Raw genomic sequence first — 8757 nt, forward strand, 5'->3', positions numbered from 1 at the left:
GGGCTTGGCTTACTTCACTTAATATAATTATTTCCAAGCCTTTATAGGAGAAACCCTAGGCCTCCTTGGCTCAGGCCGAAATTTTCTTAATAGAGAACTGGAAACACAACAAATCAAAGAAAGTTTGGACAAATGGGATTACAAGAAGTTGCAGAGCTTCTTCATGGCAAAGGACATAGCTAGCAAAATCAATAGAAAGCCCACAGATTGGGAGAAGATCTTCACTAGCCATACAATGGACAAGGGTCTCATATCTAAAATATAGTTAGAACTCAAAAAATTAAATCCCCAAACAACAAATCCTCAAAGAAACAACTGCCCAATAAATAAGTAGGCTAAAGACTTGAAGGGAAACTTCTCTGAAGAAGAAAGAAGCATGGCCAATAGACACATGAAGAAATGCTCAACCTCCCTAGCCATAAAAGAAATCCAAATCAAAACAACATTGAGATACCACCTCACCACAGTTACAATGGCTATAAGAACTCTAACAACAACAGATGCTGGAGGGGATGTGGACAGAAGGGAACCTTACTTGATTGTTAGTGGAAGTGTAAACATGTTCAACCACTTTGGAAAGCAGTATGGAGGTTCCTGAAAAGACTTCACATAGAACTCCCCTATGACCCAGCAACCCCACTTTTACAAACAAGAGCTTATCTTAAGCCTTGCTAACTATTTACTCCACCTCTCGATCCCCACCACCTGCCTAACTAGGGCTTGAACTTATGACCTGAGTGCTGTCCCTCAGCTTACTCATTCAAGGATAACACTCTACCCCTTGGCCCACAGCTCCAATTCAAGCTTTCTGTGGTTAATTAGATATGAGTCTCATAGATTTTCCTGCTCAGTCTGGTGTCATACATGTCATATCTTAGCCTCCTGAGTATCTAAGATTGCAGGCATGAGCCACTGCCACCCAGTTACAAAGTCCTATTCATGACAGTGCCCATATAGAGATGTTGTTTAAACAACCGCAGATGGGAGCCGTTAAGTCTGAAACTTCAGGTGTTCATTGGGAATGATCCCTCATGCAGTGGACATGGGGATCTGGCCCTACTCATTGCCTCAAATCCCAGACCCAATGGGCAGCAAGAGGCTTGGGAGTTTACCACTGAAGTCACAAGTGTCTGTGTGAGAAGCCCTATGTGTTCCTGGCTTGTGCAGTTCCTGAGGTGTGAAGGGGAAGTAGACCCAGAATGTGGAAAGGAGTTAAACATGCTGTGGCCAGGCATGTGATCCTGGGATGGACACAGGGTCAGTAAGTCCAGTGGACACAACCTGAATGTCCTTAGCATGGCTGTTGGGCACGGTCTATGGTACCAAACTGTCAGCTGACAGCACTGTCCCCTCAGAAGTGTGGCCCAAGGAACACAACTCAGGAAGAGTAGGGATGGAATGGAGCTATTCCCAGGATGCCAGATGGTGTCTTGGAGGCTGAGGTATGTCCATGAATCATGGGTGGCCACTCAGCTGCACACAGGCATGCCCTAGCAAAGCACTTGCCACTATCCCTCCCACCATTGTTACTCCTCTTTTCCTTTCCCAATTGAAGGTGTTATACCCAAGTCCTAGAGATCCTCCAACAACCACTGAGAGACCAGGCAACCCGAACTGCAAAATGCAAGGTTTATTCAACAAGCCAAGGCTTGGGCCTCGTCCCATACCCGCAGAAGGCAAAAAACACAAAATTACAGCAATGCTATGGTTTAGGGACAAGTTCGATTGTGATCGGTCAGGGACCAGGTGTCTGCTTGAACCATCAAGGCAGACAACTCTTGTGGTTAATCTTCTGCTGACTGGGTCGCGAAACCATCTTGTTCTTGGGTGTTCTGCAATCTTTAAAAAACAGTTCTCAAAAATTTTGCACAAACATGTTATTATTCAGCTCATTTTTGCAACCTTTGCAACATTAACTCAGAACAGGAATTAGAGACTGACACAAGTCAACTTTAGAAGCTGTCACAATATGGCTTTAGTTTGGTTCTTACATTCCCCCCTTGAGTTTTGGCACAGTTATCAATCTTGATGACATTACATCTCAGTTTCAACATCAGATGTGTTTACAGGAGTATAGGTGTGTTGTACCATTAATTGTATTGTAACAATCTGTTTAGCAAGCAAGGCCCAACAGTAAGCAATAGCAGTAATATAAGCAAGGGTCCAATTAATGTAGAAATTAAGGTAGTTAACTAAGGAGAAAAATTAAACCATGATTCAAACGATCCTTGTCCAGCCTCTTACTTTTTCTTTCATTCTTCTAATCCTTCCCTAACTTTTGCCATGTTATTTTTTACTACCCCTGAGTGATTTACATAAAAACAGCATTCTTCTCCTAATGCAACTCATAGTCCACCTTGTTGTAAAAATAGTAAGTCTAGTCCTCTTCTATTCTGTAAGGCCACCTCTGTTAAAGAGGTTAAAGAATCTTGCAAGTGGGAAATTGAGCTTTCTATTCTTTTAATCTCATCTACTGATTCCCTCATGGCTGAATAATGCTGTTCCTGTCTTGTTAAAGCCGCTATTCCTGATCCTAACCCTCCAATGCTTGCACCTAACAGCAGGCTAATTGTAATAGCTGTGAAAGGCTCTCATTTATATCTATCTTTCTTAAATTTTGGAGCTTCATATAAACCTAAAAATTCCTCATTACTATGGTAAAAAAAAAGTCTTGGTAACAATCTTATCATCACACAATATTCCCCTGCATTCATTATAACTTATATGCACACAACTAGTTAGTCCAGATTGATTATACACCCACCATGTATTGCTAGGAGGGATCAAATATTTCATCTGTTCATTCCCCTTCTCAGGCTGTTTTATGATTTTGTTGGTTATCCAGTTCATATCCTGAGGTACTTCACCTATGCAGATCCCTTGACCTGTAACTCAGCCCATTGTTAATCCAACTTGACTAGTCCATCTGCACTCATTTTGGTTCACAGACCTCGTTACATTACCTACCACTGCTATCCCCTCATAATAAGGTGGAACAGTGTCATAGCATAGCCAACAAGAGTTAGTTAATTCTGAGGTAGAGGCATTTAATAATGCAAAGGAACCTATAACCAATTCTATTCGTGGATTTTTAGGCAATGCTAGTACTAGGTCCACTGGTTCTACTTTTCTGGGGGTGGCTGCCCTACTAATGTAGTGTGTTACTCTGTAACTATAGGGTAGTTACGTTTTCAGGTTGGGGTGGTGCAGGTGGGGCTTTCTCAGGCCGAATAGGCTGAATAACCTGGTTAGGGCCCACTGGGGCGATTCTAATGACTTCTTGTCTAAGGTTTATTCTGAAAATTAATCATGGTCATAATCATCCTTATGTAGCCTCAGTCCCCATGTCCTTCCTTGGGCCCAACCAAAATTGTTTCCCTTTCTCAGTAAACGTAATAGTTAGAGGATTACACCGGAATTCTTTGCACGGTCCATCTAGAATTGCTCCACAATTTTTTTCACCCTGATAGGTCCATTTTCTAGCCATAGTAATAAGGTCCCAGTTAGAGGACGGCTTCCAATGTCCATCTCCTGTGGTTTCACAACCCCATTCTTTGCAAAAATAGTCTTGTTCATAACCACACCTTTTTGCAAGATCTGGGCTCCTCCCATCCCTAGGACAGACATAGATAGGCCATCTCCCTAAGTAATATCTTCTGGCTGGGGTTGCACATCCTCCTGGCCTGTTGTCTAGTCCATGTGAGTTACAATGTCTTTTTGTTGCTGTACGAGTTGTTTGGCCATTGCATTCAGGCAGTTTGCTAGGGTCATAATGGTAGGGAATATCCCAACTCCCAATTGCTAAATCACATAAGTCTATTGTTAAGTCTGGCCACCAGGTATTAAGTGGGGCTTCTGTTGTTGCCACAGGGATAGGTTTGCCCATTTAGGATTCACCAGCCAACATAGTTGGTAAGGGGCAGAAGGGTTAATTCCCTTTACCACAGTGCTTATCAATAGTAGAATCAGTCCTTGGACAATCTTCTGATCTTCAATTTTAGTGGGTTGCTTGGGTGAGGCACACCCTCCATGCTGACACTGAAGATGCTGCTGGTCCTCCTCCTCAGGATTGAAGGGATCAGCTGGCTTGGCATGGGTGTGGTGGATCCATGCAGTTACTCCGTCCACCTTTAAAGCTGTAGGAGTGGTCAGAATCACCATGTATGGCCCTTTCCACCTGGGCTCCAGTGTCCTTGGGTGATGCCTTCTGACCAGGACTCAGTCCCCAGGCCTGAAAGAGTGAGGAGTGGGTATAGAAGCAGATTCATAAATGGCTTTTATCTTAGGACAGATTTCTCCTTGCACCTTCTGCAAGGACGGAACAGTGGTTATTAAGTCTCCATTACCTAGCTCAGCCAATAATTCTGATTGGAGACTAAGGATCATTGGAGGTGGATTGCCAATCATGATCTCAAAGGGAGTCAATCCTAACTGGTAAGGAGAGTTCCTAACTCTGAACAGGGCCAAGGGAGGAAGGGTCACCCAGTCTGCGCCAGTCTCCAAGGCTAATTTAGTCAAGGTCTCTTTTAGTGTCCGATTCATTCTTTCAACCTGTCCTGAACTCTGGGGTCTATAAGCACAGTGCAATTTCCAATCTGTCCCCAGTGCAGTGGCTATTCCCTGACTTACCTTGGATACAAAGGCTGTTCCATTGTCCGACCGTATTACTGCAGGAAACCCATATCTTGGGAGAATTTCCTCTACAATCTTCTTGGTCACTATTCCCGCAGTCTCTTGCTTGGTTCGGAAAGCCTCAGTCCATCCTGAAAAGATGTCTACAAACACTAGTAAATACTTATAACCAAACTTTCCTTTCTTAAGTTCAGTGAAAGCCACTTCCCTGGCCTAGTCACCCTTATTCGGCTTCCATTAACTTCCTCTCCCCTTCTGGCATTAGTTAGCTGACATGCTCTACATTTTTTAACAATGTCTTCTATTAGTCCATTTCCTTCTCTTATCTTGATTTTCGAGCCTCTTAGCAAGTCCTGCATCCTCCTGGTTCCCATGTGTGAGGCATGGAGAATTCTTTTTAACATCTGTAGTCCTAGAACTCGGAGAATTAAAAATTTTGCGTGAGCTAGGTGCCACCATCCATCTAGTTTTGGGGCCATAGGAAGGAAGTTTTGATGCCCATTCCTCTGCCTTTACTGGTAGCATTCTAGGTCCAGGATGTATGTGTCTGGCCACCAAGGTGATTAATTTTCCAGCTGCTGCTTGTCTAGCAGTCTGATCGGCCAATCTGTTGCCTTTCGCTGTGTTGGTGTCCCCTTTTTGATGCCCTGGACAGTGCATGATGGCCAGCTGTACTGGCTCCCACACAACTCTAAGCAGTCCCAAAAATCTCTTCCTTATTTTTAATAGATTTTCCCTCTGCTTTTAGCAGGCCTCTTTCTTGATATATAGTTCCCTGTATATGGGTTGTTGCAAAAGCATACCGACTGTCTGTGTAGACATTCATTCTTTTCCGTCCAGCCACGTTTAAGGCTTTTGTTAATGCTACTAGCTCCACTCACTGGGCTGAGGTCCCTCTGGGCAATGCTTCGGCCCATACTGCCTGATCTTCCGTGGTCACTGCAGCTCCCGCATATCTGTGTCCATCCCTGATGAAACTGCTTCCATCGGTGTACCGGGTCAGGTCAGGATTCTGCAGTGGTTGGTCTTGTAGGTCTGCTCTGGTCCCATGGACATGAGCTAGTATTTCCTCACATTGATGTAGCGGCTGCTCGTAGTCAGGATCTTGCAGTAGAGTAGCTGGGTTGAGGGAAGTTGGCATGCAAAAGGTTAAGTGTCCTGAGTTGAGCAGGAAAGCCTGATAATGGGTCATCGTCTCATTGCTTACCCATCTATCAGGTGGTTGCTTAAGAACTCCTTCCAGAGCATGGGGAGTGGCCACAGTCAGGGGCTGTCCCAGCGTTATTTTTGTGGCATCTTTAACCAGGAGAGCCACTGCTGTTATTATTCTTAAGCATGGTGGCCATCCAGTTGCCACAGTGTCCAGCCTTTTTGATAAATAGGATACAGGCCTTTTCCATGGTCCCAGCTTCTGGGTTAGCACTCCCTTAGCCACTCCCTCCTTTTCATCCACAAAAAAGGGTAAAAGGTTTATATACATCTGGCAAGGCCAATGCTAGGGCCTGCAAGAGGAGTCGTTTCCGAAGTTCAAAGGCCTGCTGTTGTGCATCAATCCAAATAAAGTTATTTTCTTTTAGTTTTGTGGCCTCATACAGGGGATGGGCTATTTCTGCAAAGCCTGGTATCCAGTCTGCAGAATCCTGCAGTCCCCAGAAACTCCCTCACTTGCTTTGGAGTTTTTGGAGAGGGTATCTTTAACACAGTCTCTTTCCTTGCCTCAGTCAGCCACCTCTGCCCATCTCTGAGGATATATCCCAAATACTGTATTTCTGGTTTACAAAGCTGGGCTTTCTTAGCCGATGCCCGATACCCCAGCCCTTCCAGAGTTTGTAACAGATTGGCAGTTCCTTCTCTGCATTCTAATTTGGTCTTAGTGGCTATCAGTAGATCATCAACATACTGCAACAGACTCACCCCTGGGTTCCTTTCCCGATACTCATGTAGGTTTTCATGAAGTGCTTCATCAGAGTAGGGAAATTTTTGAATCCCTGGGGAAGTCTAGTCCAGATTAGCTGTCCACTGATGCCTCCCTCAGGATCATACCACTCAAATGCAAACAATACCTGTCTTTTCAGGGCCAGGGGAAGGCTGAAAAAGGCATCTTTTAAGTCCAGGACTGAATACCATTTCCTATCCAGAGGTAAGGAACTCAGCAAAGTATAAGGATTTGGCACAGTTGAATGAATGTCCATTACTCTTTTATTTACTTCTCTCATGTCCTGAACTGGCCTATAATTGGAGCTGTTGGGCTTCTGAACGCGCAGTAAAGGTGTGTTTCTGGCTGATTGCGTCTGTATGACTCCTTTTATCAACCTGCGTATATGTGGAATTATGACTTTTCAGGCATCAATGGACATAGGATACTGCTTTATTTAAACTGGGTCTGCTCCTGATTTCAGCACTTTGGGGGACTCTGTATGACATCTGGATAAGGACTAAATCTAGAACTCATTTGAGCAAATCTGTTCTGATTCTGGAGGTGTCCAGAGGTCAGACTACAGATGAATGCCCACCATTATGAATATTATCCATGTTGACCCCATTATCATTGGACTGCAAATATAATATCCAGTGCCTCAGGCAAATGGAAATCTCTTGGAGGAGTGGTCAGTTGGAGCCTCCTATTTTCCCCCAAACACTCATCATTTTGGTCATCCCAACATGTGAGAATAAATGTGCTCATTTATTCTACAATTCGATCTGAAATAGCTATTACCTGCCAGGATCCAGACTCCATTCCCGTATCCTCCTCCTTGCCTCCATGACATGAATCTCTTCTTGTGTAAAACTGCCTCTCTGTGCCTGTATGGAAATTGGAGATTGTAAGGGTTTATGTATAAAACTTAAAGGGGTGAAAGGATCCAAGAGTTGGCATATAAAACACAATTGTTAGGCATCAGTGGCTAACATCTGTAATCCTAGCTATGCAGGAGGCAGAGATATTGAGGGTCATGGTTCAAAGCCAGTCTAAGCCAAAAATTAGAGAGAATCTTATCTCCAATGCACCAACACAAAGATAGAAGTAGAGGTCTGCCTTAAGTGGTAGAACACCAGCTTTGAGCAAAAGAGCTAAAGGACAGTAAGCAGACCCTGAGATCAAGCTCCAGGATCAGCAAAAAAAAGGTTGAAAAATTTCATAATAAAAAATACTTGGGGGAAAAAAGAAGAAAAACCATTCCACACGTCTTCCCTAACTTAGGGGAGTTGTGCCCCAAACCATGCTGACAATTGATTCTGAAGCATGAATAAAAACAAGAACTCAGAGTAGATAAGGAAACCTGAGGTTGCTGAGACTCTAGCATTTCTTTCCTTCTGTCTTATTTTTTTTGTCATCGTGGGGTTTCAACTCTGAACCTGGGTGCTGTCCCTCAGCTTTTCAGCTCAAGGCAAGCGCTCTACCACTTGAGCCACAGCACCACTTCTGGTTTTCTGAGTAGTTTATTGGAGATAAGAGTCTCAAGGACTTTCCTGCCTGGGCTGGCTTTGAACTGAGATCCTCAGATCTCAGCCACCTGAGTAGCTAGGATTACAGGTGTGAACCACCAGCGCTGGGCTTCGCATTTTTTTCTAATTGGAATACCAAAGCAGAGATAGCCACATTTTCTAGCAAGATATGAGAAATTGTTTTCTGCAGAACCCAAACATCTCACAGAGAAAAGACTTCAAGAAGAAAATACCCCTCAGAATTCTCCTAAGTCAGCCCAACCAATCATCATAAAATGCAAACATACATGCACACAAAAAGGTCTGGATGAACCCTGTCATTGGTACCCATGCTTAAATGAAAGCAGACAACCAAAGAAGATTGATGTAAGAGAAAAGAACGACAACAGAAAAAGAGAAGATAGGAAACATACTTTGGAGGTGTCAGAGGTGAGAGGAGAGAGGAACAAATGCTATTCAGGAAGATGAAAAACTGAAAGAGAAAAACAAAATCTGTCCTTAGCCTGTGAGAGAGAGCAGCCAGAGACACTGAATCCATAAAGTTAAAATATGATTCTATTAAAAGAGTCATAACAAAGCTGAAAGAACTCTTGGAAAATAAGGATGTGATTGGAGAAATAAAAACCTAAGGATCATAAGACAGAGTAGAAGATAATCTATCAAATATAAATACATAAAAGA

At 43.5% G+C, this 8757-nt stretch overlaps 1 long non-coding RNA gene across 1 annotated transcript; it reads right to left on the reverse strand.

The window, feature by feature from the left end:
• Positions 1-1612: 1612 nt before the first annotated feature.
• On the reverse strand, positions 1613-4944 carry LOC138835236 (uncharacterized). The gene is made up of 2 exons (XR_011374525.1): positions 4630-4944; positions 1613-4231 (listed from the first exon to the last, which is right to left on the reverse strand). It is a non-coding gene; the product is annotated as an uncharacterized lncRNA (long non-coding RNA).
• Between the last annotated feature and the right edge of the window lie 3813 nt (positions 4945-8757).

This window comes from Dipodomys merriami, unplaced genomic scaffold (genome assembly GCF_024711535.1).
Source record: "Dipodomys merriami isolate MVZ:Mamm:240054 unplaced genomic scaffold, mDipMer1.0.p SCAF_2317, whole genome shotgun sequence".
In the NCBI taxonomy this organism is placed as follows: domain Eukaryota; kingdom Metazoa; phylum Chordata; class Mammalia; order Rodentia; family Heteromyidae; genus Dipodomys; species Dipodomys merriami.